Raw genomic sequence first — 26081 nt, 5'->3', positions numbered from 1 at the left:
CTTTCATGCCAAATAGCCCACATCACACATAAAGGAACAATGACCCAAACGTAGAACTCTTGCAGGGATAAATTGGTTCCTAATTACCTAAAAGATCCAAAATTGAGACTGGCATCATACAACTAACTATAAAAAAATGGAAAAAAAAAAACAAGGCACGACAACTTACGAGCCACTTTACAAACTAAGATAAGGCAACCCACCAATTTCCATCTCCTCCCACATAAAACAATAATTAGCTAAGTCTTTTTTTTTTTATCAAGTTTCAATGGAGAGAACAGAACCAATGGATGTAGTCCAAATAAAGAAGGCCTCCTTGTTCCTGATCTGTGAATAAGCGTGACCTCCCCTCCATCACAATGCACCTAAAAAAGTAAACAAAAACTAATGGTCCATCCTCCTAGTTGGTGCAATATCAGCTTTCTTCCCCCTGCCTTTTTATGGGCTGGTCTCAACAGAAACCAAAGAAACAGGCAACAAAGTCAATTTCATAACCTTGGCTATTCTGTATAACAAGTAGTGCCTAACTGATGCAATCTTGTACATAGTTTTTATTTTCACGTGTTTTTACTAATTGGGTAGGGGTATTTTGGTCATTTTTAGCTTTTGGGGGTATATTTTGGTGTAAGTTAATTTTGGGGTGTCTTTTTGTAAGATCGACTATTTTGTTCGGGTTCCTATAGAATAGTGACTTTTAGGGGAAGTTATTTGCAAAATGGGAGTTGGCTTCTCTTGGAAGCTTGAAGAGATAGAAGTTGGTTTCCCTTGGAAGTTTGAGGCCTACTATAAATAAAGGGTTTCCCAGCCACTTAGGGGACTTTTTCTGCAGGGAGTTTCTGCTCCAAACCAGCTAAAGTTTTGAAGATTTTGAGGCTTGGATTTTAAGGAGTCGACCCTACAGCACCTACCAATCCCTCCACCGCAGCCATAAGCGCGAGAGGCTAGCAAGAAGCTGTTGATGCTCGACTGTTCTAGAACTAAAAGAGGTGTGATCTCAGTTATTCAAGTGTGTTATTTGATGTCCATTGTTTCAACACTACATCCTTGTTGTGTTTGTGCTATTTTTGTTGTCCCAATTTGCATCACTAACCAATGCCTTGGTGGAACAGAAAGAAGGAATCCTCCACAAAGAATTGCCAACCCTAGCTAAATCAAAAGACCCAGGGAATCCTCATAAAGACACCTATGACCACACCAACTACCAAGCAAAAATTTATCTCTTGAAAGTACCCCTCCCTCAAAGAAAACACAATTATAAAAATCACACCACTCATGTTTGGATGTTTAATAATCATACAACATAGAATTGAAGATTGAAGAAATCCTTGAAGGAATGGGATTTCTAAGTTTTCTATAATGGTAGAAAACTTTACAAACGGATTCTATACTTCTATAAATACAACATGTCTTTAAATACAAGATCTAGTATAGAATCCGTCATATACAAGATCTAGTATAGGGCCATGGCACTATACTTCTATAAATACATGTCTTTTTCCGCTAACACTCCCCCTAAAGCTGGTGAATGAATATCGATCATTCCCAGCTTGCATACTAGATCTTCAAATCTTCTAGCGGCCAATACTTTTGTCAATAAATCTACCACTTGTTTTTCATAAGGAACATAAGGTATTTGGATTATACCTTTTTCAATTTTTTCCTTTATAAAGTGTCAATCAATCTCTATGTGTTTAGTCCTGTCATGGTGCACAGGGTTATGAGCAATGCTTATGGCTGATTGGTTATCACAGAATAACTTCATCGGCTCATTGACTGAAATTTTCAAGTCTTCTAGAACAATTCTGATCCATAGCAACTCACATAAGTCTAGTGCCATGGCCCTGAACTCTACCTCTGCACTTGACCTTGCCACTATGCTCTACTTCTTGCTTCGCCAAGAAATCAAATTTTTACCTAAAAACATGCAATACTGGTGGTAGAACTTCTATCCATAAGTGACCCAACATAGTCTGCATCTGTATATCCTTGTACTTCCAATGAATCTCCTCCTGTCTTAAATAGAACTCCTTTGCCTGGGGTTGTTTTCAAATAGCACAGTATTCTTCTTACATCCTGCATATGACTTTCAGTAGGACAATGCATTAATTGACTTACCAAACTCACCACATAGGCTATATCTGGCCTCGTGTGTGACAAATAAATTAATCTCCCTACCAATCTTTGATACCTGCCCCTGTCTACTGAAGAACTATCATTATCCTCACTTAACCTTGCATTAGGTTCTACTAGAGTACATACTCCTTTTCTGCCCAACAATCATGTTTCTTTTAAGAGATCTAGCATGTATTTGCGTTGAGATAAGAAGATACCTTCTTTAGAATAGGCTACTTCAATTCCCAAGAAGTATTTGAGTAATCCCAGGTCCTTAATTTCAAAATTTTGAGCCAGATTGCCTTTCAATGCCTACTATTCCTCCAAGTCATTTCTTGTTACAATAATATCATCCACATATACCAATAATACAGTCAGTTTTCCATTCTTAGAGTGTTTAAAGAAGAGTGTGTGATCTCCCCTACTCTATTGATATCCCACAAACTTCATAGCCTTAGAGAACCTATCAAACCATGCCCTTGGAGATAGTTTGAGACCATAAAGAGCCTTTTTAAGTTTACATACCTCACCCTTGTGTCCTTCTTCGAATCCTGGTGGTTGTTCCATAAAGACCTCTTCTTTTAAGTCACCGTGAAGAAATGCATTCTTCACATCTAATTGATGCAATTGCCATCCATAAAAGGCTGCCAAAGATAGCAAAATTCTAACCGTGGTCATCTTGGCAACCTAAGCAAAAGTCTCCAAATAATCTATCCCATATGTTTGAGTATAGCCCTTAACAACCAATCGAGACTTGTACCTTTCCAAAGATCCATCTGCATTATATTTCAAGTTGTAAACCCATCTACAGCCCATTAGGTTTACTCCTTTTGGCCTAGGCACCAACTCCCATGTATCATTTTTCTTTAAGGCTCTCATTTCCTATTCCATGGCTAGCTTCCATTTCTGATCATTTAAGGCATCTTCAACCGTTTTAGGAATAATAATGGAGTCTAGAGAAGTCAGAAAGCTGGAATGTTTTGGGGATAACCTGTGGTAAGATAGATAATTGGCTAGAGGATGTTGAGTGCATCTTCTAACCCCTTTTCTGATAGCAATAGGAATATCCAACTCAATAGAAAATGTATTAACAGGATTGGGAGGTTGGTTCATATCAGTACCTGACTGCAAAGGAGATGTTGATCTTGGCTGAGGAGCAGATATGAGCTGCTATTTTCGATGGTACACAAAAGGGGATCCCTTAAATCTGACCGAGGATGATGTCTCCAGGTGTTGATCTTCTCTAGAAATAGGGATTTCCGAAGGGTTTTCAACCGGGACAGAAGCTGGAATTTCACGAACAGTAGAGATAGTGGCTGGAATGGTTGAAACAGCAGTAGCAACAGTGGGGATAGTGGCTGAAATTTCAGTAGCTAGTGCTGGAAGGTCTAGATCAAGCAAAATTTCAGTAGCTAGTGCTGGAAGGTCTAGATCAAGCAAACCTTGGTCACCATTCAAGTGTTTCTCCCCCTGGAGACCAAGGTGAGTAGAAGTGAAGGGTTGAGAATCCACAAAGGTTACATCTTTAGAAATAAAGAATTTTCTGGTAGAAGGATGATAACATTTGTAGCCATTTTGAGTAGGGGAGTAGCCAAGGAAAATGCAGTGAAGAGCCCTCGGATCCAGCTTGTCCCGAGCTTGTTGAGGTATGTGGACAAAGGCAACGCATCCAAAGATCCTAAGAGGAAGAGGGGTATGCAAGCTAAGATGAGGAAAGTGAGAGATGAGACATTGGAAAGGACTATTATAGCCAAGAAGTTTGAAGGGCACTCGATTAATGAGATAAGCTGCAGTGAGGACTGCTTCTCCTCAAAAAGTTTTAGGGACATTGGAATGATGAAGGAGAGTTCTAGTGACATTTAGGACATGTCTCATCATCCTTTCAGCCACTCCATTTTGTTGTGGAGTGTTAATGCAGGAAGATTCATGAACAACTCCTTTTTCATTAAAGAAATGATGCAAGTGATGATTAAAATAATCCCTTGCATTATCAGTCCTAAACCTTTGAATAAAGGATCCAAATTGAGTTAAGATCATTGAATAAAATTGAGGCAAGATCATGCTAACAGCAGCTTTATCTTTTAAAAGAAAGATCCAAGTCATTCGAATGCAATCATCTATAAAAGAGATGAACCACCTAGCTCCCGAACAATTAGGAGTCCTAGATGGCCCCCAAACATCGGAATGAACTAAAGCAAAAGGGTATGAAGACCTTGTATTACTAATAGGATATGAAACTCGAAGGTGTTTGGAAATTTCACACACATCACAATGCAAAGTACTAAGATCTACTTGCTAAAATAACTGAGGAAACATTGTTTTTAACAAAGAAAAAGGTGGATGGCCCAGCTGATAATGGTGAAACCAAATTTCAGCATGCAATGGCTGAGATTGAGATGTGCAGGCTAGGGTGGGTAATAAGGTCCTTCGGTTTAGAACATACAATCCATTCTTCTCCTCAGCTGCACCAATCATCTTCCCCGTTGCCAAGTCCTAAAATTCACAAGAATGAGGAGAGAAAATAACACAGCAATTTAGATTCTTAGTAAGTTGATGGATAGAAAGCAGGTTGGTTGACAAATTCGGAACATGAAGGACTTGGTTGACAGAAAAATTAGGGTTCAGAGTGACTTTACCTTGTCCTTTGATGGGAATGGATGTGCCATTGGAAATAACAATTTATTTAGGAGTCAGAAGGGATTTGTAGGAATCAAAGACAGTAATATTATGGGACATATGGTCTGTTGCATCTGAGTCTAGAATCCATATATCATCCCTAATGATTTTAGAGGATGTTAAAGAATAGAAATTGAAACAATCACCTGGTTTAATACCTGATTGAGCAGTGGAACATGATCCATCCTGGATTGTTTGTAAAAACTGCTTAAGCTTGCTGATTTCATCAGCATTTAGTTGATTTAGTTCCATTCCATTCATTGTGTCAGTCTTTTCGACTCTCTCTTCCTGTTTGTTTGAAAGATAGGCTTGATTTCGAACAGGCATATTTCGAAATCCCCCTATCTTTTGAAGAATTGCTTTCTTCCCATGTAACTTAAAACAAGTTTCACGGATATGCCTTGGTTTTTTACAGTAAGTGCACCATAAATTCTCCTTCCATTGTGGCCAAGACTGTCCATCAGCTTTTCCTCCTTGTTTAAACCATAGACCTTCTTCATCAGCTCTTCCTAGTTGCAGTTTGGACTGCATCCTCTCTCCTTTATTGGTCAGCATTGCAAATCCTTCAGAGTGGATCTCCCCCAGCATTGCAACTCTCCCATTTTCTTCACTGCGGACAACTGCAAAAACCTCATTAAGAGATGGCAGCCTTTCCCTTCCGAGTATCTGAACCCTTACTTGGTCATATTCAAAGTTAAGTCCTGTCAAGAATTCCACAACTCTATCCCTTTCGAGAATCGAGTGTAGAGTTTCTGTATCTTTTCCACAGACCATCTTAATGTCTTGATAATAATCAAGTTCTAGCCATAAACCATTCATCTTGTTGTAATACTTAGTAACCGTTAGTGATCCTTGTTTAGTGCTACTCAATTTCATCTTAATCTCAAAGATAACCAAAGGATCCTGAACTTTTGAATATGTTCGCCTAACAGTCTCCCATACATCCTTAGCATTAGACAAAAACATGTAATTTCTACTAACCTCAAGCTACATAGCATTCCACAACTATGACATGATCATGGAATCCTCAATATCCCATGATGTAAAGCCTGGATCGGAGCTTTTAGGACCTAGATCGATTAGGTGATGCAGCTCCCCTTTACCCTTCAAGAAGGTTTTCACCAATTGAGCCCACTGTAGGTAGTTGCGCCCATTCAACTGATAAGATTAGCGCAGCTCTAGTAAGTCCTAGTGACCAAACTTCCTATCAGAGTATCACCAATATTGGGTCCTTCCAGAGATGACAGGCCTTTCTCAAATGTTTCAGACATGGTTAGAGGAAGAGATGAAGAGGACTATTGCAATCAAGGCAGGAACCGAACGGAATGGTCGAAGCAGCAGTGCAGCCGCAACTTAAATAAACCGGAAGAGCCAGAACAGCAATGAAGGCTGACCAAACGAAGGCTTAGAAGAGATTTAGAGACATGGCTCTGATACCATGAAGAAATCCTTGAAGGAATGGGATTTCTAAGTTTTCTATAATGGTAGAAAACTTTACAAACGGATTCTATACTTCTATGAATAAAACATGTTTTAAATACAAGAGAATTCTATCATCTATCTCCTAAAAACTAGGAATTAGAAATACAAAATACAACAGATTAAGTTGGAGAATTTTTCTCTAAAATCTTCTCCTAAAATTTAGGAGATAATGCAGCTAGATCTTTTCCTATTTTTTAGGACTTGCTTTGGCTCGTCCTTTATCTTCTTTTAAATCTTTTTCCGCTAACAAAGATAAATTATGGCTTGGCCAAAAGGCTCTTATGTGTGATTGGAGCATGATTAGTGTTTTCATAACATGTAACTAATACAATCATTGGACCTAAGTGCATTAATAGTGTAATTAATCCCTCTTTACAATATTAATTAGGGTCTATTTGGAATAGCGTTCATTTTTAGCTTTTTGTTTTCATTTGCAAAATTTTGAAAACACAAAAAGAAAAGTGTTTGGCTACCTGTTTTTGTTGTCAGAAAAGGTCAAAAGTATCAAAAAAATGGATGCACCCAACAAGGTGTTTCCATTTTTTACATGCCATTCCATTTTACTTCTGTGTCTGCCCATGACTTCATCCTCCCTTCTTCATTCCTCCTCTGTTTCTCCTCCCAACAACCACAAACCAGGCTTCCCTTCTTCTCCTTTATCTTCATCTTTATCTGGTTTGCCAATGAAATCAGTCCAACTTCTTCTTCCCTTCTTTTTCCTTTTCTTTTTATTTTCTTATTCTTCACCTAACATCAGTGGGAAAATTAAATCTAGCCTCACTGGCATACAGTTTTTTTCGTCTCTTCTCTCCTCTACTCTCCCTGTTGATTTGGCAAGGCCAGATCTGGCTTTGCCCATATTTTTTATTCTGCATATACCAAGTAAGCCAAAGATCTGATTTGTTGAAGCAAAAACTAGCTTCGCCAAACAAAGAAGAAAGAAAATGAGACAAACAAACAGCTTGTTGACTGAACCCAGATCTGGGTTTTGACCAAGAAGCCAGCGGATCACTGGTTGGAAAAGAAGAATACAAAAATTCAAAAATTTCCTTGGTTAGGGGCATTTTTGTCAATATCAATTAAATTATTACATATATTTAATTGCCAAGTAAAATAAAAAAAATTGTATCAAACACTGTATTTAGTTTTTATTTTAATTTTAAAAAATTGAAATAACAAAAGAAAACCAAAAATAAGAAACAGGGAGCTCTGTCAAAATGGCCCCATTGTTATAAAAATCCTCCTTTGGATCATGAGTTCCCATGCTTTTTTTTCCTTTTACATCCTTGCTACAGCTGCAGTTGCAGTAGTGGTATTTCTTCTTTGTTCAACTGTTGTTCCTTCCTCTTTGTTGATGCAGCAGCCTTATTCTTACCAAATGTTGACACCATTTTTAATGCATTATTTATTGATACTATTTTCTTTTTATCATTGTTTTCATGGATTAACAATTTAAACTTTTTCTAATTTTCATGATATTTCTACTCTTTCTTTTTCTTTTTTTTTTGCATAATCTAATGTTATTCTTTATATATTTTAAATATATTACATGTTATATACAATTTCTAGACATACATTCCTTTTCTAGTAGGATCTTATGATCCTGAATCTGATCTAGAAGATCCCTCCTTTAAACATACATAGGATAACTTTGACAACTGTTAAATTGTTTACCACAATCTCATCTAAAAGCTCAAACTTGTAGAGGAAGAGATAACTTTATCATTTATAATGTTATTTTAATCCTCCACATGCCCTCTCAAGCCAGACTTCATCGCATAATTGGTCCAAACAACATCTCAATCTACATTTGATTTGGGACTTTTGGTGTCAACTCTCCTGCAACCACCATGGTCGTCATACTATGAATAGCGGTAGCCGTTTCAATCCACATTTCATTTGCCGCCTTTTGATAGTCCAATCTCTTTTTCCTTGTAAATGGTTTATTTTTCACCTTTTAAAATCGACTAATTATGCCTAGATTTATGGTCAATAACGTCCATATCAAAAAAGAATGGAGGAGACAATGATACAAAACAAAGCCAAAAAATCAGATGATGGGATTTTAAAAGGTGAAAAATAAACCGTTTTCAAGGAAAAAGAGATTGGACTGCCAAAAGGCGGCAAATGAAATGTGGATTGAAACGGCTACCGCAGCCAAACACATGCAACTACTTAAAAATTGGGTTGGTGGTGAAGTTCAAACTCAGGGCGTTTACAAACCATCTTAAATTGTTAATCACCATCCAATCTAAAAGCTCAAGGTTTTAGAGCCCATTTGGCTTAGCATAAAACATAGGAGCTTAAATGCTCTACGAGCTTACTTCCTAATAAGTTGGTAAAGTGTTTGCAAATAAGAGCTTATTAAGGAGGGTAATTTGGACATTTACTTGGTCAACACCAACTTACTTTAAGGTAGCTTACAAGCTACCAAAAGATAAGCTATAGGTACCAGCTTACCAAATAAGTTGTTGGAAGAGCTTCTAAGTTGGGTACCTTAGTAGGTGTTTGGCGCACCATTTTGACTGCTTATAAGCTCTTCCTTCAATTTATAAGCTACCAAGCTTATTTAGTTACGCTTTTGTTAAAATTTCAAACACGTTTGTTAAAATTTATAAGAGCTTAAACACTACCAATCCTATAAGCTATTTTACCAACGTTTTCGAGGCCTGTTTGGCTAAGCGATTTGACCGCTTATAAGCTGGTATTATAGCTTTTAAGCTACCTAACTTATTTAACTAAAGTGTTTGGCTTGTTATAAGAGCGTTTAAGCTATATAGCTTAAATGCTCTTATATCAATGTTTTGCAAAAGCTCACAAAAGCTGGTAGGGGAAAGCTTTTGCAAAACGCTACTACCAAATAAGATGCATTGATCAAGTATTTTACCATTTTACCCCATCCTTTTTGCTAATTTCCAGCCATGCCCTTCTTCTTCAATCTCTGCCTCTCATCGCTAGTCGCCCCATCTTTTTTTGCTGCCACCATCGGCCATCACCATCACCCCCACTATCCGTCCATCTCCTCCCCATCGCCATCCCCACCCCCATCGACCGCAGCCTCAAACTCCACCGTCGTCGATGGAGGCTAGCCATTGGTTGCTGCCTCCAACCTCCATCGCCCACGTCTACCGCTTCCTCCTCCATCGCTCGAGGCCACCTCTCTATGGGTGTTTATATGTATATGTCTATATATATGTAACATATATATATTGTATTAGTATTTTTTTAATAATTATATATAATTTTGATAAAATTTTATCGTTAGACATTAATTTATAATTTAATTTTATTAGAAATTAGTATTTTTATGCCTTTTATTTGTATTATTTAACATATCCATTTTCGTCTTTTTGTTAAGTTCCAATAGCCTATCAGCAAATTCAAACCAAACACATATTAACTGATAATTTAAAAGCACATTTATCCAAACATGATATCAGCTTAAACGCTACCTAACTTAAAAGTTTTAAACCACTTAAAAGTTGAGCAACTTAAAAGCTTCCAAAAAAACTCTTAGCCAAATAGGCCCTCAATAAGCTACCCCCCTACCTTTTACAAATAAGATCTTAGTAGCTTATTTCGTTGATCAAGTAAATGACAAATTTTCCCTCAAACAACTACTGTTGGGTTTTTGCATGGAGTTTTTTCTGCCTAGAAGATGAAGAATAGAACCTATTTGAAGAATGAGTGTGGCTGGATTTTTTCTAAGTTAGATTAGTTAACTTAGATGTTATATTATGAAGGATATTTTAGTCTTTGTATAAGCTAAATAGTTGGTCTTGTAATTACTGCCCCTATGGTTTATAAATAGGAGGAGAGGGCTGGAAGTCAGACATAATCATTCATTCAAATTCTATCTTTGAATACAAGTGAGATTGCCGAGAGGGAGAAAGGCTTAGAGAGAAAGTGTGTCTTTGTATTCTCTTGTGTGAGGGCAGTGAACTTGTGTGAGAGAGAAAAGAGAGTTCTTGTAATCTTGTTCAACAGTTTCTAGTGGATTTTGCACTCAAGATCAAGGCTGGATGTAGGATTGCATATTGCAATCTGAACCAGGATAAATCAGCACCTACTGTTTGGTTTGACTGTTCTTTACTTTAATTTATTTGTTGTTTTTCATTTCTAGTTTTATATAATCTGTTGTGGGTTGATTTCCAGGTGAGGAGTGGAGAGAGATTGGCAAACTAGAGTATTGAATTGAGTTTCTAAGAGCTCCTAATCCTAACAGATTGGCATCAGAGCTAAGAACTCTTTCAAGAATTGCCAAGAACCCTAGAAATCAATAGGATTCTTACCTGAAATGGCTTTCGCAGCCTCTGCTACCCGTTATGACATTGAGAAGTTCGATGGGTATAATAATTTCGAACTTTGGAGAATGAAAATGAGAGCTTTGTTGGGTAATTTAGGATTAGAAGAGGCTCTCGATGGAGAGTCAAAGATGCCGGATGATTATTCTAAAGACAAGAAGAAGGAAATCATCAAGAAGGCATACAACACCCTAATTCTAAGTTTAGGGGACAAAGCACTTAGAGAAGTTTCAAAAATGGAAACTGCAGCAGAGTTATGGCTTAGGTTAGAGAGTTTGTATATGACAAAATCCCTATCTAGTAGGCTGTTCTTGAAGGCAAAATTCTTAACCTTTAAGATGCAAGAAGGGCAGAAATTGCATAGTGACATAGATGAGTTTAATAAGTTGTGTCTTGACTTAGAAAATATAGATGTGAACTATGATGATGAAGCCCTTGTGTTACTACATTCTTTACCTAAGTCAATAGAAACTTTTGTGGATATCCTTAAACATGGTAGGGATACACTGACCTTAGAAGATGTTGTAGAAGCATTGAAATCTAAAGAGTTACAACAGTAAATAGAAGGAAAGACTGCTGGAGATGTCCTTACTGCAAGAAGTAAGACTGAAAAGAGAGAGTTTAAACCAAAGGGGAAGTCTAGATCCAAGTCTAAGAATGGCAAGAAACAGTTTAAGTGTTATCATTGCCATGAAGAGGGTCATATTAAGAAATTCTGCCCTAAAAGAAAGAAAGAATTTAAGGAGAAATCAAATTCTGAAATTTCATCCTCCCTATGTGAGTATGATTATGATAGTGCAGATGCATTGGTTGCATCTTGCCTAGAAGATAAAGATTTGTGGGTTTTAGACTCAGGTTGTTCTTTTCACATGACATCCCATAGAGAATGGTTTATAAACTATCAAGATATAGGTGGTGGAAAGGTGATGTTAGGGGACAACCATGAGTGTATCATAAAAGGGATAGGAGACATAAAATTAAGAATGCATGATGGATTGGAATAGATTTTAAAATCTGTTAGACATGTTCCAGTTTTAAAAAGGAACTTAATATCCCTAGGAGAATTGGATAAAAATGGTCATTCCTATAAAGGGCATGGTGGAGTTTTAAGGGTATCAAAGGGATCCCTTATATGCATGAAAGTTGCCCTTCACAATGGTATATATGTGCTGGAAGCAACCACTTTAAGTGGTGAGGCAGCTATAGGTGAGAATAAAACCTATGATCAAACTAAATTGTGGCACTATAGGATGGCTCGCATCAGTGAGCAGGGACTTAGAGAACTGTCCAAACAAGGTATCCTAGGGGCTGAAAATTTAATAGATTTGGACCACTGTGAAGCATGTATTTTTGGCAAGTCTTCCAAAGTAAAATTCCCTAAGAAAGCAAACCACATATCTAAAGCCCCTTTAGAATACATTCATTCTGATTTACGGGGCCCTAGTCAATCTTTAACACATGGTGGGGCAAGGTATTTTTTGTCTACCATAGATGACTTCTCTAGGATGGTTTGGGTATATGTAATTAAATCAAAAGATGGAACTTTTGAAGCTTTTAAAACCTGGAAAACCTTAACAGAGAATCAAAAAGGTATGAAAATCAAGATTATTAGGACAGGTAATGGTCTTGAGTTTTGTAACAAAGAATTTGCCCAAATGTGTAAAGAAAGTGGCATCCTTAGGCATCTAACAGTTCCCAGAAACCCCAAGCAAAATGGCCTAGCTGGGAGAATGAATATGACCCTTTTAGAAAGGGTGAGATGCATGTTAATCCATGCTAAATTATCCAAATCATTTTGGGGAGAAGCTGTTACAACAGCAGCCTATGTAATTAATAAGTTGATAGGATACTAATAATCGAAAGGAACTACAAGCTGGAAATTAACAAAATGAAAAGAAAACTGGGCATTCGAGAGGCCCTTAACTCTTCCAAGAACTCAATACCAAAATCTTCTCTCCCTACCAATAACTTCACCCTCTACATATATCCCTTTCTCCTCCTCAACCGCATTCTGTTACGCACGCTTGGTGGGTTGTTACACAACCCAGCAATTTCCCCACTCTATCCCTTACGCACATGGCTGGCTGTTATGCCAGCCAGCCAATTTTACCACCCCACCCCTGCCTCTTGGACCTTCTTTGATAAGTCCAATGAATCGAGACCTATCATAAGTCACCTTCAGCTGCAATAGGGTTTAAAACACCCTATGAAATGTGGCATGGCCATAAGCCAAGCTTAGAGCATCTAAGGGTATTTGGTTGCATTGCTTGTACGCATGTTAAGCAAGGGGAATTGGAGCCTAGAGCCAAGAGGTGTCTGTTTATAGGTTATCCAAATGGGGTAAAGGGATATAAGTTATGGGCCTTAGAAGAACGATTGCCAAGGACTTTGGTTAGTAGGGATGTGACTTTCAGTGAGGATTCTTTCCTAAAGGATGATAAGGTAGGTATTCAAAAGGATAGGATAGTGAAAGGGAAGGCTGTTGAGATGGAACAGCAAGTTCAAGATGCTGCCATGAATAATCCCATGGAATTGGCAGCAGATCAGCACACTGACAGTGCTGATTATCCTATGCAAATGGACCAGCATGATGCTGATCCTGATTCCCCTACCTTAGAGAGTTTTCACAGAGTAGCAGTGGCGATCCCTCTAGTTCCGAGAGGTTCCAGCCATCTAAGAGCGCTGGACCTTTAGGTTTGGATAGTTTCCCTAGTGTAGGTAGGTACAATGTGGCAAGGATAGGCAAAGGAGGGAGGTTAGACCTCCTATTAGGTATGGATACTCTGATTTAGTCTCATATGCACTGTTAAGTGCAGAAGAGATAGCTGGTGATGAACCTCTTATATATGAAGAGGCTATGAGATCAAAGGATTCCAAGTTATGGTTGGATGCAATGAGATTAGAAATAGATTCTCTAAATAAGAGTAAGACTTGGGTTTTGGTTGATAGACCCTTAGGTAAAAGGGTGGTAGGCTGTAAATGACTCTTTAAGATTAAAGAAGGGGCAGGTAAGGAGCAAAAACCTAGGTATAAAGCTAGGTTAGTAGCAAGAGGATTCACCCAAGTGGCTGGGGTGGACTTTAATGAGATTTTTTCACCAGTAGTGAGACATACCTCTATTAGAATCTTGCTCGCAATGACTGCCCATGTGGACTTAAGCCTAGAACAAATGGATGTGACCACAACATTCCTACATGGTGAGTTAGAAGAGGACATTCTAATGGACCAACCTGTTGAAGAAAATGACAGCAGATAGTGTTTGTATTTGTTGTTGTTTATTCAATTTTAATTATGTAGCTATGCTGCTAAGTTGTTATCGTATTTGTTATTAAGACTCGGCTTCTTTGTTAATAGCCGAGTAGAAATACCGGCTTATGTTTTATTATTCATTCAATGAGAAGATCGGTCGAGGCATTTTTCTATTACTCTCTTCTTTCTATTTTTTGAATCTTCAATTCTCACATAGTATCAGAGCCAGCTATGGCTTCCAATCCAAATTGCAATGCTTCATCTTTCTCTCGATCTTTTGCATCTTCTCTTTCAGATTTGCAACTCGATTTCTCCTTGGTTGCTAAAGCACTTAATTACAATCCGATCAAGCTAGGAACAAGCAATTACCTATTTTGGAAGGCGCAAGTTCTCGCCACAGTTAGGGCATATGACTTGTCACAATTCCTCAATAAACATCCACCTCCTCTGAAATATCTTCCACACCTAGAATCGATTTTGAATTCTGAGTTGAATTCAAATGTAGAAGGATCAGATGCATCAATCCTCAATCCAGCTTACATGAACTAAATCAGATCGAATCAGCTTTTCCTAGGTTGGCTATTTTCAACAATTGAGCAGGAAGTACTCACTCAGGTAATTCACTGCAAGTCTTCATCAGAGGTATGGACTTCACTTGAGAATTTGTATTCTCAACAAACAGTGGCTAAATCCTTTTAGTTGAAACAACAATTGAGGTCAGTCAAGAAGGACTCTCTGTCTGTTAATGACTACATTTTAAAAATTACAACAATTGGACATGCTTTGGCTACTATTGGTGAACCCCTAAGAGATAAAGATTTACTGTTAGCTATATTAAATGGATTGGATCATGAGTATAAAACTATTGTCAGTTTGATTACTTATCAAATAGATAAAATCAATATTGAGAAGGTACAATATCTCTTGCTCATGCATGAGCAGCGACTAGCTACCAAAAATCAGTTTGTTCTTTCTTCTATTAATTCTCATATGACTAGTTCAATGAATGTTAATGTTGCCTCATTTGAATCAAGATCTGGTGATAAATTTGCTAACAGTAGAGGCAGTTTTGGATCTCGAGGGGGTGGTTATGTGAATAGAGGAAGTCGTGGCAGTGGTGGCCAGTCTAGTGGTAGGTGCATATACTGCCAGCTTTGTGGCAAGCCTGGTCATTTGGTTGACAGGTGTTATCATAGTTTTGATCGGAGTTTTCAGAGAGTTTCTCCTCGGAATCAGAATGTTTCAAGACCTAACAATCAGTTTCAACCTAACAATCAAGTTCAAGCAGATTATCAAGCCTTTTTAACTAGTCCTAATGAATCTAATGAGACTTACATGGCTGAGGTAGGTTCTATGTCACTTTATGGGCAAACCTTTGAAACTCAGTCCTTGCCTTCCTCTTATCGTGGAGAAGCTCCATGGTTTGTTGACTTTGGAGCGACCAACCATATTACTACCAGCCTCAACAACCTATCGCTTCATTCTCCATATCACGACAATGACAAAGTGGCTATTGGTGATGGTAAGAAATTACCTATATCTCATATCGGTTACAGCAATCTACATACTCATACCAAACCTATTTCAATTCTTGATTTTCCTAATGTCTTGCATGTTCCACATATGAACAAAAGTCTTCTTAGTGTTTCTCAATTAACCAAAGACAAAAATGTCGTTGCTGAGTTTAATTCTACTTCATGTGTGATTAAGGACAAGGATTCAGGGCTAGTGCTACTTTGAGGAATACTTAAGGATGGTTTGTATCAATTGACATCAACTTGTGGTCCAGCTAAGTCCAAGCCTGTTGTTTCATCCAAGCCTTCCAAGTCTTCGAGTGTTGTTGTTATACATTCTTCTTCTTTACACAATTGCAAACAACAAAATGATGTTGTTCCTAATATGTTGTCTGGAAGTGTTGATGTAGCACAAACTACTTCAAATAATATTGTACAGTAGTGGCATGCTAGGTTGGGGCACCATGCTTCTCATGTATTAAAACATGTTTTGAATAAAATTCGAGTTTCTTGTTCAAACTCAGATTTTGCATTTTGTGATTCCTACAAACTTGGTAAGCTACATCAGTTGCCTTTTTTCTCGAAGTCTAATAAGAGCAACATATCCTTTAGAATTGGTTTATGCGGATGTATGGGGTCCAGCACCCCTTCTTTCCACTGCGGGGTTTAGATACCATCTTATTCTTGTTTATGCTTATTCTCGATACTCTTGGTTGTACCCTCTGAAACTATAGTCTGATGTTCTCTACTTTCGTTGCCTTTCACAAATTAGTTGAGTTTCAATATAACTTCAAGCTTAAAAGTTTACAAGCTGACAATGGTGGGGAATTTAAAGCCTTGTTGCCTTATCTTCGGTCATATGGTATACAACCTAGATTTGCATGTCCTTATACACACCAACAAAATGGTGTTGCTGAAAGAAAACATAGACATGTTGTTGAAATGGGGCTTACTCTTCTATCACATGCAAATATGCCTCTTAAATTCTGGGTAGAAGCTTTTCAAGTAGTTGTTTATACCATCAACTTGTTACCTTCAACTCATTAGAAGCTTAAATCTCCATTTGAACTGCTACTTCATAAAGAACCTAACTATTTGTACCATCAACCTTTTAGATGTTCATGTTTTCCCTACCTAAGACCTTACAATCAACATAAGTTTGACTTGCACTCAGCTAAATGTGTCTTTGTTGGATACAGTTCGATTCATGCAAGACACAAATGTTTACATCCTTCGGGTAGGATTTATATTTCTCGACATGTTCAATTTAATCCTACAGAATTTCCTTATCAAATTTTGTTTGCTTCCTCAAAAACTAATCCTATTCAGTCTTCTTCTTTGTGTCCTTCTACTGATGTTTTTCATTCACTTCCCTCTTTTCATTCTAAGATTCCTCAAGTAGCACAACCCTCAATGCCTTCTCCTCATGTAACTCAGCCTTCATTACCCTCCTTAGCTTCTAATAATTCTGTCACTTCCTGGTTACCCTTTCCTCCAAACCAACAACCGTCTGCCTCCACTTATCCACCTTCTTCTCGACCTAAATCTGTACCTGCACCCTCTGTTCATCCTATGATAACTCGGTCCAAATCTAAATAGCTTATGTCATCTCCTCATGCTCTAATAAGTAACCTAGAACCTAAATCAGTCAATGGAGCTCTCTCTGATCCTCATTGGACTCAAGCTATGGACAAGGAGTTTTCTGCTCTTCAACGCAATAACACCTAGGAACTGGTTCCTTTCTCTCAAGATATGAATTTAAGTGGCTGTAAATGGGTGTTTCAGACTAAATACAAGGCTAATGGATCTATTCTTAAACACAAGGCACGATTGGTTGCTAAAGGGTTTCTTCAAACTCTTGGAATAGATTACACGGAAACATCCAGTCCAGTTGTTAAGGCTCCCACTATTAGCGTTTTGTTTTCTTTGGCAATTAATTTCGGCTGGGATATTCAGCAAGTGGACATTAATAATGCATTTTTGAATGGGGAGCTTTTGGAGGATGTTTATATGTCTCAACCAACAGGTTTTATTGATTCTAGATTCCCTTCTTATGTTTGTAAGCTAAATAAATCTCTGTATGGACTGAAACAAGCTCCACGAGCTTGGTATATTAAGTTGAAGTCAACATTGCAAGGTTGGGGGTTTTCAAGAGCTGTTTCTGATGTGTCTCTTTTCATTAAACGCACAAATACAACAATGCTCTTCCTTTTGGTATATGTTGATGACATACTTCTCACAGGTTCTAATCCTATTGCTTTAAAGGCATGTATTCAGGATTTAGACGATCATTTTGCTCTCAAAACCTTAGGTTTGGTCAGTTATTTCCTAGGTTTTGAAGCATCCAAAAATGCTGATGGTATGTATCTAACACAATCCAAATATATTCTAGACCTCTTGAAGAAGGCTTCTATGCAAGATTGCAAGCCTTGTGATACACCTTTGATGTCTGGATTTTCGTTTACTGATAAGGGAGAGCAGTTTTTAAATCCTACTCCATATCGGACTTTAATTGGTTCTCTTCAATATTTGACTCATACCAAGCCTGATATTTCCTTTGTGGTGAATAGGTTGAGTCAATTCTTATCCTGCCCTAAAATGGAGAGCATTGGTTAGCTTGCAAATGTTTACTTCGATATCTTAAAGGCACAATTAATTTGGGGCTGGTATTTAGATCTATGACAAATGGTTTTTCTTTGAATGTGTTCACTAATGCTAACCATGCTAGATGTAAGATTACTCGGAGGTCCACCAGTGGTGTTTGTGTGTTCCTTGGCTCAAACCTGATTACCAGGAGTTCTAGGAAACAATCGATTATGGCTCGGTCTGTTGGTGAAGCAGAATATCGAGCAATGGCTCATGGAGTTACTGAAATATTAAGGTTACAATCCTTGTTCTCTGAGTTGGGATATCCTCTACCTCATACTCCTATTTTGCGGTGTGACAATATGGCAGCCAAAAGCATAGCCGAAAACCCTGTTTTCCACTCTCGCACTAAGCATATCGAAATAGATGTGCATTTTGTGCGAGAAAAAGGTTGAGAAAGGTGTGGTTGAGATCAGATATGTGCCTACTTTACGTCAGGTGACTGCCATTTTTACCAAGTGTTTGCCTCGTGACCGTTTGCAATTTCTATGTAACAAGATTGGTCTGTAGTTTTCTCCTATAAAGTCACAGATTGCTGGAAACTTAGACGTTATAAAGAAGCACAGGAGTTCTAAGTCTGAAGGAAGGTATAAACCGAGGAAAAATGTTGAAGAAAATGACAACAGATAGTGTTTGTATTTGTTGTTGTTTATTCAGTTTTAATTATGTAGCTATGCTGCTGAGTTGTTATCCTATTTGTTATTAAGACTTGACTTCTTTGTTAATAGCTGAGTATAAATATCGGCTTATGTTTTGTTATTCATTCAATGAGAAGATTGGTCGAGGCATTTTTCTATTACTCTCTTCTTTCTATTTTCTGAATCTAAGGGATTAGAGGTTAGGGGTAAGAAGGAGCAAGTATGCTTGTTAAAGAAGTCCTTATATGGACTTAAGCAATCCCCTAGACAATGATATCGAAAATTTGATACATTCATAATCAGTCAAGGCTTCAAGAGAAGTGTCTTTGATTGATGTGTCTATTTTAAGCATATTTCATCTAAAATCGCTATCTATCTCCTTCTTTATGTGGATGACATGCTAATTGCTAGTCAATCAGATGTGGAAATTCATAGATTAAAGATAAAATTAAATTCAGCCTTTGAGATGAAGGAGCTAGGAGAAGCTAGAAAGATTTTAGGGATTGAAATAGAAAGAAATAGACAAAAGAGGTTAATCAAGTTATCTCAAAAAGCATCCCTAGAGAAATTGATTAAGAGGTTTCAAGTGCATGATGCAAAGGAGGATAATGTTCCCTTTGCACAACATTTTAAGCTATCCCACAATCAATCACCTAGTGATAAGGAGAGCATAAGAGAAATGAGCAAGATACCTTACTCTAGTGCAGTAGGTAGCCTCATGTATTGTATGGGGTGTACTAGGTCGGACTTAGCCCATGTTATGAGTGTTACTAGAAAGTTTATGGCTAATCCGGGTAAAAAACATTGGGTTGCAGTAAAATGGATATTTAGGTACCTCAAAGGATCAATAAACATGACTTTAGTTTATGGTAGAGCTTGTGTAAAAGATGAGCCTAATATACTAGGATTCACTGATGCTGACTATGCAACAGACCTAGATAGAAGGAGGTCGTCTACCGGTTATGTATTTAAGTTATGGAATGCTACCATAAGCTAAAAAACAAATTTGCAATCGATAGTGGCTCTCTCAACCACCGAGGCTGAATATATAGCGGTTATAGAAGCTATAATAGAGAGCCTATGGTTGAGAGGTTTAGTAAGTGAACTCCTAGATAGAAAGGTTAAGGCAATCTTAAATTGTGATAGCCAAAGTGCTATTCACTTGGTTAAAAATCAAGCACATCATGAAAGAACTAAACATATTGATATTAGGTATCACTTTATCAGATAAGCCCTTGATAGGAAGGAAATAGACTTGATAAAGGTAGCAGGAGAAAATAATGCTGAAGATATGTTTACTAAAGTAGTACCAATGTCAAAATTACATCATTGTTCGAGGCTCTTACACATTTATATTTGTGAATGATTAGTTGTTTTGCAGATCCAAGAAGAGAGCAATTGGTGGAGCCGGATTCTATAAGATAATCGTGCAAAAATGGTGGAGATTTGTTGGGTTTTTGCATGGAGTTTTTCTATCTAGAAGATGAAGAATAGAACCTATTTGAAGAATGACTGCGGCTGGATTTTTTCTAAGTTAGATTACTTAACTTAGATGTTATATTATGAGGGATATTTTAGTCTTTATATAAGCTAAATAGTTGGTCTTGTAATTACCGCCCCTATGGTTTATAAATAGGAGGCGAGGGCTGGAAGTCAAACATAACAATCATTCATTCAAAGTCTGTCTCTGAATACAAGTGAGATTGCCGAGAGGGAGAAAGGCTTAGAGAGAAAGTATGTCTCTGTATTCTCTTGTGTGAGGGCAGTGAACTTGTGTGAGAGAGAAAATAGAGGTCTTGTAATCTTGTTCAACGGTTTCTAGTGGATTTTGCTCTCAAGATCAAGGCTGGATGTAGGATTGCATATTGCAATCTGAACCAGGATAAATTAGCGCCTACTGTTTGGTTTGACTGTTCTTTACTTTAATTTCTTTATTGTTTTTCATTTCCAGTTTTATATAATCTATTGTGGGTTGATTTCCGGGTGAAGAGTAGAGAGAGATTGGCAAAATAGAGTATTGAATTGAGTTTCTAAAACCTCCTAATCCTAACAACTACCATATTTCCAACCTTTACCCGCCTCCTTCATCCCTTTGTCGTCTCAGTCACCGTCGCCGCCTCCATCCCCTCCATGGCGACCACCGCCTCCAACCCCATCCCCATCGATCGCCACCTCCTCCATTATCTATCGCCGTCGTCCGTCGCTCGCACCTCCATCATCTTCCACCTCCTCCATCGCTACCTCCATCATCGGCATCCTCTATCTTTGTAAATATATATATATATATATATTTAACATATATATTTATAACATATATATTCTATTAATATATTTTTTAATAATTGGTATAATTTATCAATATGTAATTGTAACAATTTTATCAGTTAGACATCAATTTATAATTTATTTTTATTAAAAATTAGTATTTTTATGAATTTTATTTGTATTATTCAACATGTCTATTTTAGTCTTTTTGTTAAGTTCTAATAGTTTATCAATTTTTTCAAACCAAACATATAACTATATAAATGATAGTTTAAAACACATTTATCTAAACACGTTATCAACTTAAATGCTAACAAGCTTTTAAGCTTTACACAACTTATAAGTAGAAAAGCTTATGAGCTTGGAAAAAAAGAGGGGGGGGGGGGGGGGGGGGGGGTGTAAGCCAAACAACCTCTTATCAACTCTTCATGATTTGCCAAAAAGGTAGAAAAATTTTGCAGCTCTTGAAGAGATTATAAGCCCCACTTACCCATAATTTAAGCTAAGCCAAACACTCTCTTTATCTCAACAACAACCAAGTGCATTAAACCTTGCCTCTGTCATAGCCTTGGGCTGTTAGTAAGGGCAGCATTGTAACTGGCTCTGTTTTTTTCCCACCTTTTTTTGTTATTGTCATTGTTACTTAGAGGTTATGACAGTTAGGCTACATGGTGGGGTGCACTCTAGAAATGTGTATGGATTGCTATAAATAAGCCAATTTCGAGGGTGGGGATCATGTCATGAATGAGAATGATCGTTTCCCTCTCATTTCTATTGCTTTCCCTTTCTCTCTAGTCCTCTCTCTCCCTCCCTAATTCGAATCTTCCCTCCAAATTTCCCTCACATAATTCAAATTACCTAGCCAAATCATTTGGATCTGACAATTGGTATCAAAGCCAAGTGATCTCAAGCCTGTGAATTGAGACTATAGTGAGTTTGGTGATTGCTAACCAAATCTCAAGGCATCCAGATACGAATTTAGAGGCTACGAATGGCGGAAGGAACATGAACGTAGTGGGAATCTCAATTAGAGGCAATGGAGATAAAAATACGACAAAATCAGGAACAGATGGAGGATCGACCGGAAACAATGGAAATAGGAATCAAACAAATGCAAGAAGAGGTGAACCGTAGTCAATCCGAAAATGTGGCGACTCAAGAAGCATTGCTAACGTTGGAAAGGACGATGACCGGACTCAAAGAAGAACTCTCAGGATTAGGCCAGCAACAAAGCACTACCTTAAGCCTTCTATCTCGGCAACAAAACATAAACCTACCGATGGGTTTTCCCCCAAGAGCTACCACTCCAATCCTGTCATCGCCTAGGGACAAGCATCAAACCACCAGTCCCTTGGATTTGAGGAAATGGTGGAATTAAAGGGAGAGATGGCAACCAGGGGAAGCGGAGGAGTTCGGGTGAATTTCCCAATGCCAAGGATGGAGATCCCAGCATTGGAAGCAGTTAAACCGCGATGGTGGATCCGAAGACGTGAGAGTTCTTCTATCAATACCAAGTGGAGGAAAAGCAGAAGGTGAGTATTGCGACCGCATACTTCAATGATGCGACGATGCATGGTTCCGAGGGTGGAGCGGCAGCAGAACCAAATTAAGCTGACCAGAGTTTGTTTCAAACCTATGTAGTAGGTTTGGGGAGAAATCAAAGACGGATGTCATAGAAGAGTTTAACAAACTTAAGCAAGAGGCTGCAGTAGAGGAATATCAGACTAAGTTTGAAGAATTGAGGTCCCTACTTTTGATTTCCCATTCGACATTAGATGTGTAGAAATGTAGGAAACGGGGACAATGGATCCATACGTTATGGGATCCCACAAATTGAGAAAACATGTATCCATGTTTCATGGGTATCCATGTTTTATGGATTCTACTTTTCTATCTTTTGGTGTGTATATAAGGTGTTGTATGTAGATTAGATGGTGTGTGTGAAGATATCATTGTATTCCATATTGTTTTGTTTTGTTATATGGTATCAGAGCCACCCACAGCCGTCATCAATTTGCCATTGTTCTGGCAGACAAACTCGCCGCTGCCGTCAACCGCCAAGAGCAGAGAAGACAAGGGGTCTCATGTCCGTCGTTTCCAGAAGTTGCGTTCATCTCCAGTTTCTGTGACAGCAAGCCTCTGCCATCAACGGCCAAGACCTGCCCACAATCGCCTGCCAATCACGCACCACCACCATCACTGTCGCTGACATCAGATCAGCCACCCCCTCGGAGCACAGCCACAGGTGAGCCTCCACACGTCGCCATACAATGCTACCTAGATTCTCCCTTCCAGTCGCACTGTTGCACCTGCCTTCTACCATAGGCCTTTTCCGGCCATCATTTCCTCCAGCAACCACCGCCATTGATGTCACCGACCTAGGATCGGCCTACCCCCAAAGTCTGACCACCATTGCCGCTGCCACGGCCGCCATCAGTCTAACCATCGCTACTATTTGTTGCTCCGATCTCTCTTTCCAGTACTCCAATCACGATGTCGTCGCCACTGTTGGACTCGTCTCTCTCAAATCTTCCAGATCCCTGTGGTTTCGTCGCGATCCGTTGCCGCCGGCCACTGCTCGTCGCCGTCCAACTTGGTCTGTTCTCCAGTGACTAATGGTGGGATTTCTCCATTGTTGTTGGCGATGTTTTAAGCAAATCCAGATCATTGCCAGATCTAGGTCAGATCTGACCCACCCAATTATGACCCGCTTCAAATTTAGTCAACCAGAGTTGACTCATTAGGCCAAATCCAACTGCCAGATCCGTCAAATAGATCCAGCAAACCCAGCCAACTCAAATTAAAAGGCGAAGGATGATTGGATCTACAATGTGCAGTCACTTACTAATCAACAAATCATCGGTCCCTACCACCACCATGTCAGACGTTCCCTCCACATCTGGTTCCTTCAACAAAGAGCAATTCAAACAACTCTTGACATTGTTACTGTCCAATTCGTTACCTGGTACACCTAATGGTTCTTTGGTACATTAATGTAGAACTCCTTTAGCCTTGTCGAGTTCCTTTAAATCTGTTCCATGGATCATTGATTCAAGGGCATCTGATACATGACCAGCTTGCCCAATCTTTTCGATTTATATACTCCTTGTTCAGGTAGTGAGAAACTAAGGATAGCAGACGGCAGTTTTTCTTCTATTGTTGGCAAAGGCCTCATTAAAATCTCTAAAAGTATTGATCTTCAATCAGTACTTCATGTTCCTAAACTTACTTGTAATCTTTTGTCTGTCAGTAAACTCTCAAAAGATTCTAACTGTCGCATTACCTTCTTTGATTCTTATTGCCTATTTTAGGACCAAAACTCGAGGAAGACAATTGGCAGTGCTAGAGAGATAAACGGACCTTACTACTTCATTGAGGATTTCTTCGGTAATAAAAAAGCTCACAAATTGAGGGGTAAGAGTTCAATTTTTGTTTCTGATCCAATAATGCAATGGCATCTTAGGCTAGGCTATCCTAACTTTCCTTATTTAAGACACTAGTTTCCAAAATTGTTTAAAGGAGTGGATTGCACTATGTATCAATGTGAAAGTTGTCATTTGTCTAAAGATCATTGTGTTAAAATTGTTCCCAAACCTTACTGTCCTTCAAAACCATTTTATTTGATTCACAACGATGTTTGGAGACCCTCAAAAGTTACCACTTTATCTAATAAAAGATGGTTTATAACTTTTATTGATGATCATACTAGACTATGTTGGGTTTACTTGCTTAATAAGAAATCCAACATACCAAGTGTTTTCAAAGATTTCTTTTACACGATCAAAGCCCAATTTCAAACAAAAATTTGTATTATTCGGTCTAATAATGGAACAAAATACTTTAATGAATGTTTAGGGGGATTTTTGAAAGAGAAAGGTGTTTTACATCAATTAACATGTCGTGAAACTCCTCAACATAATGGCATAGCTGAACGAAAAAATAGACATTTACTTGAGGTAGCTAGCACTATTATGTTTTCTATGAATGTCCCAAAATACTTCTGGGGAGACGCTATTTTAACTACTTGCTATCTAATCAATAGAATGCCCACTCGAGTCTTAAACTTTAAGACACCTTTAAATTCCCTAAAAAAGACTTTTCCTATGTGTCAATTGTACTCTGAGCTACCTTTAAAAATTTTAGGATGTACTTGCTTTCTTTGCATTCCACAAATTTTTCAATAGAAATTGGATCCAATAGTTGAAAAATGTGTTTTTGTTGGTTTTGCTCCTAGGAAAAAAGGGTATTAATGCTTTAATCCTTTGACAAAAAAAACTCACACAAGCATGGATGTGTCTTTCATGGAGAATCAACTCTATTTTACCAAAAATCATCTCCAAGGGGAGAATATTGTAGAAGAAGATAATGTTTTTGTAAATTTCTAAACCAGTAGAAGAAGATAATCTTTTGAAAATTTATGAATTTCTTCCAACTATGTTTGATATGACTGACACTGCACTCTACTCTAATAAATGATCCAAGGAAACTGGTGCTCAAAACAATAAAGAACAGGATGTGTCCAATTCACAAGTGCCAAGCATAATGGAGTCGAAACCAGGGGGAGAATTACTACAAACGGATCAAAGCAATTCGAAACCTAAGCTTCAGTTTTATATCAGAAGAAAATCTCAAAGAAATGCTATTGATCCGAATATTCTTCCACTAACTGAGCAATTGGCATCTTCGAATAATGGTCCTTTTTTCCACCCAAGGTAATTCTAAACTTACTCCTTTAAATTCTTCCTCAGTTGATTTGCATGATCTTGATGTCCCCATTGCAACTAGTAAAGGAGTAAGATCTTGTACTAAACATCATATTCCCAAATACTTGTCCTATCAAAAACTGTCCAAAAACCACAAGGCATTTCTTTCAAATATTTCTAACTTCCATGTACCAAGAACAATGCAGGATGCTCTAGGTGATCCGAATTGAAAGCTAGCCGTAAAAGAGGAGATAAATGCTCATAAAAAGAACGGGACTTGGGAGATTGTGGAACTACCGAAAGGCAAGACAACTGTAGGCTGTAAATGGGTCTTCACTATAAAATGTAAGGCAGATGGAAGCATAGAGAGGTATAAGGCAAGACTTGTTGCCAAGGGGTTCGCCCAAACATATAGCATCGACTATCAAGAGACATTTGCTCCAGTGGCAAAGATAAACTCTATTCGAGTCCTCCTCTCTCTCGCGATGGCCC

The 26081-nt window shown here is 38.1% G+C and overlaps 1 protein-coding gene across 5 annotated transcripts in view; it reads right to left on the bottom strand.

Annotated features, from left to right (window-relative positions):
• The window catches only part of LOC127791504 (probable bifunctional methylthioribulose-1-phosphate dehydratase/enolase-phosphatase E1 2), a 95404-nt gene that overhangs the window by 33029 nt on the left and 36294 nt on the right, over positions 1-26081 (bottom strand). The gene's annotated exons all lie outside the window — the stretch shown is intronic.

The sequence above is a fragment of the Diospyros lotus genome, chromosome 15, assembly GCF_014633365.1.
Source record: "Diospyros lotus cultivar Yz01 chromosome 15, ASM1463336v1, whole genome shotgun sequence".
Lineage (NCBI taxonomy): Eukaryota > Viridiplantae > Streptophyta > Magnoliopsida > Ericales > Ebenaceae > Diospyros > Diospyros lotus.
This window is presented reverse-complemented; position numbering and strand designations above follow the sequence as displayed.